We start from the raw sequence: 16,630 nt of genomic DNA, 5'->3' as shown, positions 1-16,630 counted from the left end.
GTCTCTGAGACTGACAGGCAAAAAGTGTTACACTGGGGCCATGCCTTGAAAATAGCCGGCCATGCTGGTCAGAAGAAAACATGGAGTACAATTGTACGTCACTACTGGTGGCCATCTCTTTGCACGGACGTCGCTTCTTTTGTCTCAGCCTGCTCCTCTTGTGCCAGGAACAAGACGCCCAAACACCTGCCATATGGTCGTCTTCTGCCTCTGCCTATACCCTCCGTTCCGTGGCAACACATTGCGATGGACTTTATTACGGACTTGCCCCTGTCCTCCGGACACACAGTCATATGGGTCGTGGTGGATCGGTTCTCCAAAATGGCTCATTTCGTCCCTATGGCTGGACTGCCCTCTGCCCAGGAACTCGCTGACGCTTACATACAGCACATCTTCCGTTTGCATGGCTTTCCATCTCACATTGTGTCCGACAGAGGAACTCAGTTTACCTCCCGCTTCTGGAGGGCTCTCTGCAAACATCTGGGAGTGACTCTGGACTTTTCTTCAGCCTACCATCCTCAGTCGAACGGCCAAGTGGAACGAGTCAATCAGATCTTGACCTCCTTCTTACGTCACTACGTTAACGCCCATCACGACGACTGGTCCACGCTTCTTCCTTGGCTGAATTCTCCCATAACCACCACGTCAGTGAGTCCTCCTCCAGCTCTCCCTTCCATGTCGTTTACGGTCTTCAGCCTTCCGTCCCATTACCTGTATCCTCTTCCTCGGATATCCCTGCTGCTGATGCTGTAGTCCGTGACTTTTCTACAATTTGGGACTCTGTCAAGACGTCCCTTGGACGTGCTTCCCTGAGGATGAAGAGACACGCAGACAAGAGGCGTCTGGATCCCCCGTGTTTCTCTCCAGGAGATCTGGTCTGGCTTGCTTCCAAGTACGTCCGATTGAAGCTCCCATCATACAAGCTGGGTCCTCGCTACATAGGGCCGTTTAAAGTCCTCAGCAAAATAAATGAGGTCTCCTACAAGCTGCAGCTCCCGGCCACGATGAGAAAACTCAACTCCTTCCACGTCTCCCTGCTCAAGTCGGTTGTCCTTGGTCCCTTCTCCGCTGCTGCCTGTTCTGCTCCTCCTCCTATTGCTGATGATGACATCTATGCGGTAAGGGATATTGTGGCCATGAAAACTGTACGAGGCCGATAGTTCTTCCTGGTGGACTGGGCAGGGTATGGTCCTGAGGATAGGTCCTGGGAACCCCGGGAGAATGTGGGTACTCCTCTGATACGTGCCTTCCTGTCCCGGTTGCGGGGAGGGGGGCGTGGGGGGGGGTACTGTCACGCTCCCCGGGTCCCCTGCCTCGCTCCCCGGCTTCCCTGCCTCGCTCCCCGGCTCCTCTGTCAGGCGTCCCCCGCTCCACAGCCTCCAGCCCCCATCACCTGCGGTCCCCAGGCGGCTCGGTCCCCGCTCCCGGCGCCCGTCGGCAGCTCTGCTCCAGGCCGACTCCCCTGCCTCCTGTTCACCACTCCCTGCCCTGGCTTCTGGCACCCGGGCCTCGCGCATGCGCATTAGGGCGCGCGCGCGGTCATTGACCCTTTCTTAAAGGGCCAGTGTCCTCCAACAGGATATTGAAGGATCAGGTACTGGGTATATAGGGGGATCCTTTCCAAGTGGGCGGGGCCTGTTCTTCGTGTTTTCTAAGCTAGGAGTCAGGTCTCCTTGTGTCTGTGATATACTCACCTATCTCTCTCATAGAGCCGCTCCTGCCTCGCCAACCGGTCCTGACGACACCCGAACCCCGAACGGTGACGGCCTGCCATCCCGTCAGTTCCTGCCATCTCCGATCCCTGTGGTGACCCGTCTCCTCGCTCCATTGGTTCCGGACTCTGCCTGACGACATCTCGGCCTCCGAACCTGAGCTCCGTCACCCGGACTACCATCAGAGACCCCGTGGTCCCAGGGACTTCTTTACTCCACTCCTCTAAACGGACTGTCCTGCTAGTGCTCCGGCTACCGGGCACCTTGCCCTCGGTGAGGTGTTCAGCCCAGTGGATCCACCTCCTGGGTCTGCCCGTCCACCTGGCCCTAACAAGTGTTGAGATATTTTTCCATTGTTTGTACATTTTCTATGTTTAGTGTTCCTTTACTAGCTATACAATCTGGACACATGCAACATACATGTTTTTTTCAGATAAAGTAGAGAAAAAAAAAAATGATGTATTCATTCAGTGGCTCTCACCTCCCCACCGCGCAATAAAAGGAAAAAAAAAACAAGTGAATGCAGTCATGTCATCCCGAGTAACTGTTTGTATCTAGAAGCAGTGACATTTTCGTTTTCTTGTCACGTTCCTTACTTTTCTTTGTGTCCACTAAATACACCGTTTGCAGAATTATTAGGCAAGATGTATTTTAGAGGATTTTTTATTATTGATCAACAACTATGTTCTCAATCAACTCAAAAGACTCGTAAATATCAAAGCTTAACCCCTTCACGACCGCGGGCAGTAAAATTACGTCCTATTTTAACGTGACTTAACGACCAGGGACGTAATTTTACTGCCTAAACTTCATTTGATTGCCGTGGCCATAGCAACGGCTTTCAAATGATGTCCCCTGCTGTTTCTTACAGCAGGGGACCTTTGCTTGACCCCAGGGGGGGTGGCATCGCCACCCCCTATCGACGATCGATGTGATTGGCTGTTCAAATCTGAACCGCCAACCACATCGATCGCACTAATTTCGGCAAAAATAATGCCCGAATTAGTGCGATCCTGTGAGATCCAGCTATGAGATGCCGCAGCTGCTGCAGCATATCATAGGTGGACCTCAAACATGTCGCCCCCAGCCCCTGCAGCACTGATTGGAGCGATCGTGCTATGACGCGCAATCGCTCCAATCAGTGTGCAGTGGGGCGGTCTGATCTGTCAATGGCCGCCCTCCCCAGGCCTGTACTGCTCTGGGGACCCTCCCCCAACATGGCTGCAGCATGGAGTGGCTGGTACTTTTGGTACCACGCCACCGCTGCTGCCGCCGCAGACGCCGCCTCTGCTGTCACCGCGCCAGCTCCAAAGGTAAGTATTGCGCTCCGGCGATAGCCCCTGCGCGCTCCCGTGAAGGCCCCTGCGCGCTCCCGTGAAGGCCCCTGCCCGTGCCCCCCCAGATCTTCCCCCCTACGCCCCGATCTGCCCCCCTACGCCCCGATCTGCCCCCCGGCATCCCGATCTGCTCCCCACGCGATCTGCCTGCCTCCTCTGTCATCTCTATTCTGCTTCCAAGGTTCCTTCCTTCTGCCTTTGCTTCTCCGCCCCCTCTGCTCTCCCTCTAAACCCCCCCCATCTGCCCCCCCCCCTCTCCCCATCCCCACCTGCCCCCCCCCCGACGTCCTCTTACCTGCCTTCACGGGTCGTCCGAGGTCTTCACTGGCCCGATCACATCTGCCTCCATCGCTGGGTCCTTCTGCTGATCTGTCCAACGTCCTGCCTGCTGCTGGTGTAAAGCTGTCTATCTCACTGCCTTCTTGTTCCTCTGCAACTCTTCTGGTCAGTGATCCTCTTGGTACTGTGAGTATAACTTTTTTTTTTTTTTTTTTCTTGTATCCTGTCCATTTTTACACTTCATCTGTCCGTGCGTCCCGCCAAGCGCTGATCAGGGATGCAGATAACGGATCTGCATCCGTGGTCAGTTTTTGGCATGACTTTTTTCCGTATTCGCGACGCTTTTTGTATCGCGTCCGACCGTGCGTCCCGCCGAGCGCTGATCAGGGATGCAGATAACGGATCGGCATCCCTGCTCAATTTTTGGCGTGACTTTTTTCCGTATTCGCGACGCTTATTGTATCGCATCCGTCCGTGCGTGCCGCCGAGCGCTGATCAGGGATGCAGATAACGGATCGGCATCCCTGCTCAATTTTTGGCGTGACTTTTTTCCGTATTCGCGACGCTTTTTGTATCGCGTCCGACCGTGCGTCCCGCCGAGCGCTGATCAGGGATGCAGATAACGGATCGGCATCCCTGCTCAATTTTTGGCGTGACTTTTTTCCGTATTCGCGACGCTTTTTGTATCGCATCCGTCCGTGCGTGCCGCCGAGCGCTGATCAGGGATGCAGATAACGGATCGGCATCCCTGCTCAATTTTTGGCGTGACTTTTTTCCGTATTCGCGACAATTTTTGTATGGCATCCGTCTGTGCGTCCCGCCGAGCGCTGATCAGGGATGCACATAACATATCTGCATCCATGGTCAATTTTTGGCGTGACTTTTTTTTTTACGTATCCCAGACGCTTTTTTTATCGCATCCGACCATGCGTCCTGCAGCGGCCAATCAGTGCACTGCGTCTGTGCGTTTGAAAAGTCAAATGGCGCTCCTTCTCTTCTGAGCCCCGCCATGCGCCCAAACAATTACTTTCCACCACATATGAGGTATCTGCGTACTCAGGAGAAAATGCACAATACGTTTTATGGTGCATTTTTTCCTGATAGCCTTGTGAAAAAAAAAGCTACCTAGTTGAAGCAACCGTTTTGTGGTAAAAAAAATTTTTTTCTTTTCACGGCTCAACGCTATAAACTTCTGTGAAGCCCCCAGGTGTTCAAAGTGCTCACCAAACATCTAGAAAAATTATTTGAGGGCTCTAGTTTCCAAAATGGTGTCACTTGTGGGGGAGCTCCACTGTTTAGGCACCATAGGGGGTCTCCAAACGTGACATGGCGTCCGCTAATGATTCCAACCAATTTTGCTGTCAAATGGCGCTCCTTCTCTTCTGAGCCCCGCCATGCGCCCAAACAATTACTTTCCACCACATATGATGTATCTGCGTACTCAGGAGAAAATGCACAATACATTTTATGGTGCATTTTTTCCTGTTACCCTTGTGAAAAAAAAGCTACCTAATTGAAGCAACCGTTTTGTAGTAAAAAAATGTTTTTTCTTTTCACGGCTCAACGCTATAAACTTCTGTGAAGCCCCCAGGTGTTCAAAGTGCTCACCAAACATCTAGAAAAATTACTTGAGGGCTCTAGTTTCCAAAATGGGGTCACTTGTGGGGGAGCTCCATTGTTTAGGCACCTCAGAGGGTCTTCAAACCTGACATGGCGTCCGCTAATGAGTGCAGCTAATTTTGCATTTAAATGGCGCTCCTTGCCTTCCGAGCACTGCCGTGTGTCCAAACATTTGATTTCCACCACATATGAGGTATCTGCGTACTCAGGAGAAAATGGACAATACATTTTATGTTGCATTTTTTCCCAATACCCTTGTGAAAAAAAAAGCTACGTAGTTGAAGCAACAGTTTTGTGGTAAAAAAATTTTTTTTTCTTTTCACGGCTCAACGTTATAAACTTCTGTGAAGCCCCCAGGTGTTCAAAGTGCTCATCAAACATCTAGAAAAAATATTTGAGGGCTCTAGTTTCCAAAATGGGGTCACTTGTGGGGGAGCTCCATTGTTTAGGCACCTCAGGGGGTCTTCAAACCCGACATGGCGTCCGCTAATGAGTGCAGCTAATTTTGCGTTCAAAAATTCAAATGGCGCTCCTTGCATTCCGAGCACTGCCGTGTGTCCAAACATTTGATTTCCACCACATATGAGGTATCTGCGTACTCAGGAGAAAATGGACAATATATTTTATGTTGCATTTTTTCCCAATACCCTTGTGAAAAAAAAAAGCTACCTAGTTGAAGCAACAGTTTTGTGGTAAAAAAAAATTTTTTTCTTTTCACGGCTCAACGTTATAAACTTCTGTGAAGCCCCCAGGTGTTCAAAGTGCTCATCAAACATCTAGAAAAAATATTTGAGGGCTCTAGTTTCCAAAATGGGGTCACTTGTGGGGGAGCTCCATTGTTTAGGCACCTCAGGGGGTCTTCAAACCCGACATGGCGTCCGCTAATTAGTGCAGCTAATTTTGCGTTCAAAAATTCAAATGGCGCTCCTTGCATTCCGAGCACTGCCGTGTGTCCAAACATTTGATTTCCACCACATATGAGGTATCTGCGTACTCAGGAGAAAATGGACAATATATTTTATGTTGCATTTTTTCCCAATACCCTTGTGAAAAAAAAAGCTACCTAGTTGAAGCAACAGTTTTGTGGTAAAAAAATTTTTTTTCTTTTCACGGCTCAACGTTATAAACTTCTGTGAAGCCCCCAGGTGTTCAAAGTGCTCATCAAACATCTAGAAAAAATATTTGAGGGCTCTAGTTTCCAAAATGGGTTCACTTGTGGGGGAGCTCCATTGTTTAGGCACCTCAGGGGGTCTTCAAACCCGACATGGCGTCCGCTAATGAGTGCAGCTAATTTTGCGTTCAAAAATTCAAATGGCGCTCCTTCCCTTCCGAGCTCCGCTGTGCACCCAAACAATTGATTTTTACCACATATGGGGTATCGGCGTACTCAGGAGAAAATGCACAATAAATTGTAGGGTGCACTTTCTCTTTTCTCCCTTGTGAAAATGAAAATTTTATGGCTAAAGTAACATTTTTGTGTTAAAAAGTAAAATTTTCATTTTTTCCTTCCACATTGCTTTGGTTCCTGTGAAGCACCTAAAGGGTTAATAAACTTTTTGGATGTGGTTTTGAGCAGAGTGAGGGGTGCAGTTTTTAGAATGGGGTCACTTTTGGGTATTTTCTGTCACCTAGGTCTCTCAAAGTCACCTCAAATGTGATGTGGTCCCTAAAAAAAATTATTTTCTAAATTTTGTTGGAAAAATGAGAAATTGCTGATGAACTTTGACCCCTTCTAACTTCCTAACGAAAAAAAAATTTGTTTCGAAAATTGCGCTGATGTAAAGTAGACAAGTGGGAAATGTTATTTAGTAACTATTTTGTGTGACATATTTCTCAGATTTATGGGCATAAATTTTCAAAGTTTGAAAATTGCGAAATTTTCAAAATTTTCGCCAAATTTCCTAAATTTTCACAAATAAACGCAAAAAATATCGGCCTAAATTTACCACTGACATGAAGTACAATATGTCACGAAAAAACAATCTCAGAATCGCCAGGATCCGTTGAAGCGTCCCAGAGTTATAACCTGTCAAAGTGACACTGGTCAGAATTGCAAAAAATGGCCCGGTCATTAGGGTGTTTTAGTGGCCGGGGGTGAAGGGGTTAATATTTTTGGAAGTTGGAGTGTTTTTTTTTTAGATTTATCTATCTTAGGAGGATATCTGTTTGTGCAGGTAACTATTACTGTGCAGAATTATTAGGCAACTTAATAAAAACCAAATATATTCCCATCTCACTTGTTTATTTTTACCATGTAAATGTAATGTTTTACTTCCAATTCTTGTCCCCTGTACCAGAATAAATTATGGCCAATGACGGGTTCATGCAGCTGGTTTTGAATACCCTTTTAAATCAATAGCCGGACCATATATAACAAGCTTTTCTCCCCCATTCACCTTTTGTGCCTCCCCTATTTCCTCATAGACTGTAAGCTTACGAGCAGGGCCCTCACTCCTCCTGGTTTCTTGCGGAATATGTTGGCGCTATAGAAATAAAACTTTATTATATTATTATTATGTAAACCAATATAACTGCACAAAATTTAGAAATAAACATTTCTGACATGCAAAAACAAAACCCCCAAAAATTAGTGACCAATATAGCCACCTTTCTTTATGATGACACTCAACAGCCTGATGATCCATCCATAGATTCTGTCAGTTGCTTGATCTGTTTACGATCAACATTGCATGCAGCAGCCACCACAGCCTCCCAGACACTGTTCCGAGAGGTGTACTGTTTTCCCTCCCTGTAGATCTTACATTTTATGAGGGACCACAGGTTCTCTATGTGGTTCAGATCAGGTGAACAAGGGGGCCATTTCATCATTTTTTAAATCTTTTAGACCTTTACTGGCCAGCCACGCTGTGGAGTAGTTGGATGCATGTGATGGAGCATTGTCCTGCATGAAAATCACGTTTTTCTTGAACGATACCGACTTCTTCCTGTACCACTGCTTGAAGAAGTTGTCTTCCAGAAACTGGCAGTAGGTCTTGGAGTTGAGCTTCACTCCATCCTCTACCCGAAAAGGTCCCACAAGTTCATCTTTGATGAAACCAGCCCATACCCAGTACCCCACCTCCACCTTGCTGGCATCTGCATCAGAATGGAGCTCTGTCCTTTACTGATCCAGCCTCTGGCCCATCCATCTGGCCCATCAAGATTCACTCTCATTTCATCAGTCCATGAAACCTTTGAAAAATCAGTCTTAAGATATTTTTTGGCCCAGTCTTGACGTTTTATCTTATGTTTCTTGTTCAAAGGTGGTCATTTTTCAGCCTTCCTTTCATTGGCCATGTCCCTGAGTATGGCACACCTTGTGCTTTTTGATACTCCAGTAACATTGCAGCTCTGAAATATGGCCAAACTGGAGGCAAATGACATCTTGGCAGCTTCACGCTTGATTTTCCTCAATTCATGGGCAGTTATTTTGCGCCTTTTTTACCCAACACGCTTCTTGCGACCCTTTTGGCTATTTGCCATGAAATGCCTTGATTGTTCAGTGATCACGCTTCAAAGGTTTGGCAATTTCAAGACTGCTGCATCCTTCTGCAACACATCTCACAATTTTGGACTTTTCAGAGCCCGTCAAATCTCTCTTCTGACGCATTTTGCCAAAGGAAAGGAAGTTGCCTAATAATTAAGAAAACCTTATAAAGGGTGTTGATGTCATTACACCACACCCCTCTCAAACCTATACCGCTTGGAGTAGGACAAGTATAAAAAGTATCATGTGATCAAAATACTCATTTGCCTAATAATTCTGCACACAGTGTACAAGACTTCACTATCAATACGACTGCCACCCTTTGCGTCCATTAAACCCACCGCAAAACCACCTGAAGCCTTGCACACATTTTTGTGTTATGTGGCATAAGATAATGTGTCGCCCAGGGTTATGGAGTACTTGGTCCGGGGCAGTGTATCACTGGGGAATGCCACTTTGGTGATGGCCATTGCCCGGTCCCTTGCCCTGGGTGCTTTTTTAATGGGGAGTATTTACAGGGGAGAATAAAGTTATTTGTGTGACGCCACCTGCAGGTTGCGGTTAATATTGTGGAACCGCCACTGCAGAAGTGGTTACTCCCAGTGCTGGTGGTAATGGCAGCTGTGGTGGTAGGTCCTCAGCAGGTAGGGCTGAGCCTGGGAGATGTATGATTGAGTAATAAGGGAGACCACACCGTGGATTGTAAACAACAGTCTCTACTCACTCGGATCCTTGGACGGCTGGTTCAGGTCCCTGTACTTCCAGTGCCAGTTGATGACCTGGTTGATCTGTCCCTGGCACTCTCAGTGTGGTTTGGACCCTGAAGCCTGGAACTTTGGGGGGTCCCCCAGCTGTGATACAGCGGTCTGTCTGTTTGGCTGGCAGTGTGGACCCTGTGAGGAGGTATGTGTCTGAACCCCAATCCTTGCTTTACTGCTGAAGCCCCCGGATCTGTAGGTCAGTGAGGCCCGTGAAGGACCCTCACCGTGCAGGTAATTGTCAGGCCGTCTGAAACTGTCGCCTGACCTAGGGCCCTGTGCCCCGTGCGTGCCCGGTTCCAGTGGTGCTTCCTCGTACCGTCCTTGGTGACGTCACTCCGTTACAGAGGTACTCGTTTGCCCCTATTCTGGCAACCTCACTCCTGTGCCCCCAGGTCACCGTTACACGACCCAGCTTTCAGGCACGTCCATGTACTTCATTGTGCACCTCCCAACTGACTAAACGCTTACTGACTGCCGTCCCCTCCCACCAGGCTGTCTAGTTCCCTGGTCAGGCTCCGCCCTCTAGGTGGCCCTCCCCTTATCTGACTAGACAGTGCCCTCTGGTGTGGAGTGGTAACTGGGATTTTGGTGTGTGTGGGTGTTTCTAGCACTGGTGTTCCAGGTCCCAGGGGGTAGGTCCTGCATCCCCATGAGGATCCAGTTCCCTGTAGTGCCCTGAGTGGTTCAGGGGTGCTACAATAAAAGGACTGTAAAAGATATTATTTACATGGTACTGGGATATAGAGAAACAATGGCTTTGAATTAAAAGGGAAACTGTCACTAGGTTTTTGCCACCTAATCTGAGCACAGAATAATGTAGGGGCAGAGATCCTGATTCCAGCGATGTGTCACTTATTACTGGGTTTCTTAGTGTTGTTTTGATAAAATCAGTGTTTAAATCAGCAGTAGATTATCATTAGAGGTCTACTTGGCGTGCTGTCAGGTAGTCCAGCATATTCATGAGCTATGTATAATTGCTAGATCTGCAGCAGAGAAAACATTGATTTTATCAAAATGACAGTAAGTGACACATCGCTGGAATCAGGGTCTCTATCTCTACATGATGATGCTCTCAGATGGGGGAGCAAAAACCTGGTGACAGATTCCCTTTAACACAAAATAAAAAAGGCATGCATACCTTTAGTATTAAATGGATAGGCTTGTGTACAAATACACTGTGGCCAATATACAAAGTTGGTACCCCTCGTTTAATGAAAGAAAAACCCACAATGGTCACAGAAATAACTTGAATCTGACAAAAGTAATAGTAAATAAAAACAATCAGTGAAAATGAACAAATGAAAGCCAGACGTTGCTTTTCTGCTTCCACCTAATTAAAAAAAAAATAAAACTAATAAAATAGGTCTGGACAGAAATGTTGGTACCTAAACTTAATATTTTGTTGCACAACCTTTTGAGGCAATCACTGCAATCAAATAATTCCCGTAGCTGTCAATGAGACTTCTGCACCTCTCGGCAGGTATTTTGGAACACTGCTCAAGAGGAAACTGCTCCAGTTGTCTTGTGTTTGAAGGTTGGCTTTTCCAGACGATCGTCAATAGGTCAATAGGATTTAGGTCAGAGCTCATAGAAGGGCACTTCAGAATAGTCCAATGCTTTCCTCTTAGCCATTCTTGGGAGTATTTTGGGTCATTAACCTTTTGCAAGACCCATGACCTGCTACTGAGAGCTACTGAGATCAAGCTTTCTGACACTGGGCAGCACATTTCTCTCTAGAATCCCTTAATAGGTCTTGAGATTTCATTGTACCCTGCATATTCAAAACACCCTGTGCCAGATGCAGCAAAGCAGCCCCAGAACATAATAGAGCCTCCTCCATGTTTCACAGTAGGGACAGTGTTCTTTTCTTGATATGCTTTATTTTTCCCTCTGTGAACATAGAGCTGATGTGCCTTGGCAAAAAGTTCCATTTTTGTCTCATCTGTCCATAGTTTGCGCTCTGATAATGCTAAAGTATGGAAACCATGAATGTGTGAACATGGACCTGCATTACTGCTAAGGAAAATCTAAGAAAAATGAGATATTTAGCATATAGAAATGGCCATTTGTATATCTGCCCAGTTGCCCCTTCACGGCATATCTCGTAACTGGGTACCTAACGCTATTCTGAAGCCTCTCTCTGGGTTAAAAACCTCCTGTGTATGGGCACGTAGGAACCTGCTATATAGAATGAGATTACCTGTGGCAACTGGGGGAGGGGTGCACGGTCAGAAGGTATGACCCTCTTGATATAGACAAAAAAGACTGCCTGCACTCAGCCTCATCAATCTGCCCAGTTTTGTATTTTATGTCATGTTCAGTTATGCGCCTGTTCACACGTCAGGTCGATGAGGCTGAGTGCAGGCAGTCTTTTTTGTCTTCATCTGTCCATAGGACATTCTCCCAAAAGCTTTGTGGCAAATTCCAGTCTGGCTTTTTTATGATTTTTTTTTTTTTAACAATGGTGTTCTCCTTGGCTGTCTCCCATGAAGACCACTTTGGCTCAAACAACGAAGGATGGTGTGATCTGACACTGATATTCCTTGAGCTTAAAGTTCACCTTTAATCTCTTTAGATGTTTTTCTGGGCTCTTTTGTTGCCATTCGTATTATCCGTCTCTTTCATTTGTCATCAATTTGCCTCCTGTGGCAACGTCCAGAGAGGTTGGCTACAGTCCCATGGATCTTAAATGTCTCAATAATATGTTACAAGTAAAATATATCTTTGTACCGTGTTAGCCAGTAGAGATAAAAAAATTGTTTAAAAGAACAGAGAGTCCTCAGTGGTTGATACCTTTTAATGGCTAACTGAAAAGATGGTAATAATTGCAAGCTTTCGAGACTACTCAGGTCTCTTCATCAGGCATGGTATAACACAAAATCTGAAGAGTCACGTATTTATACACAACAGGACTTAGAATAGTCCTGTTGTGTATAAATACGTGACTCTTCAGATTTTGTGTTATACCATGCCTGATGAAGAGACCTGAGTAGTCTCGAAAGCTTGCAATTATTACCATCTTTTCAGTTAGCCATTAAAAGGTATCAACCACTGAGGACTCTCTGTTCTTTTAAACAATTTCAATAATATGTGTAACTGTAGTCACAGGAACATCAAGCTGCTTGGAGATGGTCTTATAATCTTTACCTTTAATATGCTTGTCTATAGTTTTCTTTCTAATCTCCTGAGACAACTCTTTCCTTCGCTTCCTCTGGTCCATGTTGAGTGTGGCACACACCATGTCACCAAACAGCACAAGGAGTATATGTCACCTTATATACAGGCCCACTGACTGATTACAAGATTGTAGACACCTGTGATGCTAATTAGTAGACACACCTTGATTTAACATGTACCTTTTGTCACATAATTTTCAGGGGTACCATCATTTCTGTCTAGGCCTATTTCATGATTTTATTTATTTATTTATTTTTTAAAATCTGTGGAAGCATGGTTGAAAAGCAATGTCTGACTTCATTTGTTCATTTTCATAGATTTTATTTATTATTACTTTTGTTGAATTCAAGTTATTTCTGTGACAATTGTGGGTTTTTCTTTCATTAAATGAGGGGTACCAACAATTTCGACCACATAAACATTATATCAGCACACTGCGATTCATTTATACATTTTTTTTGATCAAAAAGTATAAAAGCCATTCAACCACACCAAGGTGTACCTAAATATGGATGGTCCTTAACTCTAATGATTCACCTCTCCATGTTCTCAAATAGATCTCATGTGAATTGGAAAAGAGATGGACTCTATGTTTACGATTGGCGTTTCGGCTACATAGAAGACTGTTGGCAGACGTTTAATAGACAGGCCGACCACACTTTCTATGTGTACAGAACAATTGATAATACAATCATTCTGTGAGCATAGGCTGTCAGTGTTCTTGGCAGCACGTCACGTTTTCACAGGATGATGTGCTGCTGAAAGCTTAAAAATGATGTCATCCAATTAACTTGCATTTTGCTTGTTTCTCAGCTGGTCATCAGCACAGGGGCAGACACAGACTGCAGGGGGTCCCTGTGGAAGAAATCTTTTTGGACCCCCCCCCCCTTCCTGTCGCAACAAAATCCTATAGATTGCACAGTTTATTACTAGTTTAGGACACAACTACCAAATCTAAACAATAAAGAAGTTCCATATTTACTAACTGAATGTAACTCAGACCAGTCCTGCCGCCCTTATATCTGCTGTAGCTTCCTCGCTGTCTCCAATGCTTCTAGTTACATTAGAGGTGGCACAACCTGGATACACTGTGTGTGTTGCAGCTTGTCAGTGGCATATGGCTCAAGAGTCTGAAGCCAGTGATTGCCTGCAGCGGTCACATGATGCACCTGGGCGGAACAGAACAGTGGAAAAAACAACGCGTTTCGGCGGCGATGCATTTCTACGGAACCGGAGGAAGGTATCGCCGCCGAAATGCGTTGTTTTTTTTCCCACATTTAACCACCTACTAAGCCAGTTTTGAAAATGCCAGTGTTATGATTTTATTATGGAATAATTAAAAGTTAAATTTTACTTCATCCTACGGATTCCGAGCGGATTTTTCTATATTATTTAACTTCTGATATGTGTTCTATGTCCTAAATAATATATGACCATAAGATATTTTCTAATTATTGTTTTCTTTACACTTTACTCAGCACCCAATAATTTTGGAACTAGGCTTGTAAGCTGATGTACTTGGAAATTGAAAGACAATATTACCCTAAGAACAGATGATATATAAAATAATAGAAATTATAATAAAACTCCATCAAAATGGAAACCCAACATAGAGTATGGCAAAAGATGTTGGTTGTCCTCAGTCAGCTGTGTGAAATGTGATAAAATGAGGTTTTAAAACAGAATCACATGGGCTACAAACAGAGGATTATAGAGCATTAGGATAAAAAAATCAAAATATGCTATGAAAACAGAAGATGTGCAACAAAACTGAAGGGGTCTGTCTAGTAAAATCAAGTTATCACTTATCCAAACGATAGGTGATAGCTTGCTGATTGGTGGTTATTCCACCACTGAGGCCTGTACCGATCGGCAGAATGGGGGACTTTTCTGTCGTTTAAAAAAAAAAGCGAAAGTTCAGACACCTGAGCGACACTCCATTCATTCTTGATGGGGTCGTAAGAAAAAGCAGAGTGTAGAGCTTGGTAGCCCCATATGGAATTAATGGAGTAATGGTCAAGCTTGGATGGGTAATAACTTGTTTTCACTGGTTAACCTCTTTAAAAGGAACCTGATGACTGATACTACCTGATCCACGGGCAGCGTGTATGTATCAGACACTGGCTGTATGACCTCAGTCAGCTCTTTTTGACTCTGAAATGCTGCAGGGTTTTAGAGAAAAACATAGTTTAAAGGCTGCCAAGAACCGAGCCACATGGAAGATTATTCGGACAGAAAGATCCCTGGTGGCTTCTTCCCCAGTGGCATGGGCTTACAGCTCTCTCCCTGCTTTCATGTATAGGAGGCGACCTATCATTTACTGACAGCGGGCAGGAAGAAGCTGACAGGGACTTTACTGTGTGACTAGTCACCGATTCGGCTCGGTCCCCAGTGGCTATTAAACTATGTTTTTCTCTGAAATGGTTTCAGGGTCAAATATACCTGGCCGTGATCATATAGCCACTGTCTGATCCATGCTGCTCATGGATTGGACAGGTTCCCTTTAAGGGATAAAAACAGGGACTCAATGTTTGTGAAAAAAACTGTTAGAAAGCAACTAAATGAAACGGAATGTGGACTCCGTGTGTACTCCATGTACCTAGGGGACTCCACGTGTGATATACATTTACCTAGGGAACACCACGTGTAATGCATATACCTAGGGGACTCCACGTGTAATGAATATACCTACGGGACTCCACGTGTAATACATATACCTAGCGGAATTCCCATGTAATACATATACATATACCTAGGAGAAACCACATATAATGCATGTACCTAGGGGAATCCATGTCTACAACCCCTGGCAAAAATTATGGACTCCCCTGGCTCTGAGGATGTTAATTTAGTTGTTTAGTTTTGTTTAAAAAAAGCAGATCACAGACATGGCACAAAACTAAAGTAATTTCAAATGGCAACTTTCTGGCTTTAAGAAACACTAAAAAAAAACTGAAACCATAATGTGGTAGCCAGTAACGGTTACTTTTCAAGACCAAACAGAGGGAAAAAATTATGGAATCACTCAATTATGAGGACAAAATTATGGAATCACCCTGTAAATTTTCATTCCCAAAACTAACACCTGCATCAAATAAGATCTGCTCGTTAGTCTGCATCTAAAAAGGTGTGATCACACCTTGGACATCTGTTGCACCAAGTGGACTGACATGAATCATGGCTCCAACACGAGAGATGTCAATTGAAACAAAGGAGAGAATTATCAAACTCTTAAAAGAGGGTAAATCATCACGCAATGTTGCAAAAGATGTTGGTTTTTCAGTCAGCTGTGTCTAAAATCTGGACCAAATACAAACATGCAAAGGTTATTAAAGGCAAACATACTGGTAGACCAAGGAAGACATCAAAGCGTCAAGACAGGAAACTTAAAGCAATATGTTTCCAGAACAGGAAATGCACAACAAAACAAATGAGGAACAAATGGGAGGAAACTGGAGTTAATGTCTGTGACCGAACTGTAAGAAACCGCCTAAAGGAAATGGGATTTACATACAGAAAAGCGAAACAATAAAAAGATGACTGCCCGAAGAGAACATGTAAATTTCCACAGTCATTGATGATATGGGGCTGCATGTCACGTAAAGGCACTGGGGAGATGGCTGTCATTACATCTTCAATAAATGCCCAAGTTTACATTTAAAATTTGGACACTTTTCTTATTCCATCAATTGAAAGGATGTTTGGGGATGATGAAATCATTTATCAAGATGATAATGCATCCTGCCATAGAGCAAAAACTGTGAAAACATTCCTTGAAAGAAGACACATAAGGTCAATGTCATGGCCTGCAAATAGTCCAATCCAATTGAAAATCTTTTGTGGAAGTTGAAGAAAATGGTCCATGACAAGGCTCCAACCTGCAAAGCTGATCTGGCAACAGTAATCAGAGAAAGTTGGAGCCAGACTGATGAAGAGTACTGTTTGTCACTCATTAAGTTCATACCTCAGAGACTGCAAGCCGTTATTGAAGCCAGAGGTGGTGCAACAAAATACTAGTGATGTATTGAAGTTTTCTTTTGTTTGTTTTTCATGATTCCATAATTTTTTCCTCATAATTGAGTGATTCCATAATCGTTTTCCCCGCTTGGTCTTGAAAAGTAACCGTTACTGGCTAGCACATTATGTTTTCATTTTTTTAGTGTTTCTTAGGCCCGTTTCACACGTCAGTGAAAAACACTGACGTTTTTCACTGGCGTGTAAAACACGTACATGTCCCTCCGTGTGCCGTGAATTACG

The sequence above is a fragment of the Anomaloglossus baeobatrachus genome, chromosome 1, assembly GCF_048569485.1.
Source record: "Anomaloglossus baeobatrachus isolate aAnoBae1 chromosome 1, aAnoBae1.hap1, whole genome shotgun sequence".
NCBI classification, from domain to species: Eukaryota; Metazoa; Chordata; class Amphibia; order Anura; family Aromobatidae; genus Anomaloglossus; species Anomaloglossus baeobatrachus.
The sequence above is the reverse complement of the archived record's forward strand: the minus strand, read 5'-3'. Positions refer to the sequence as shown.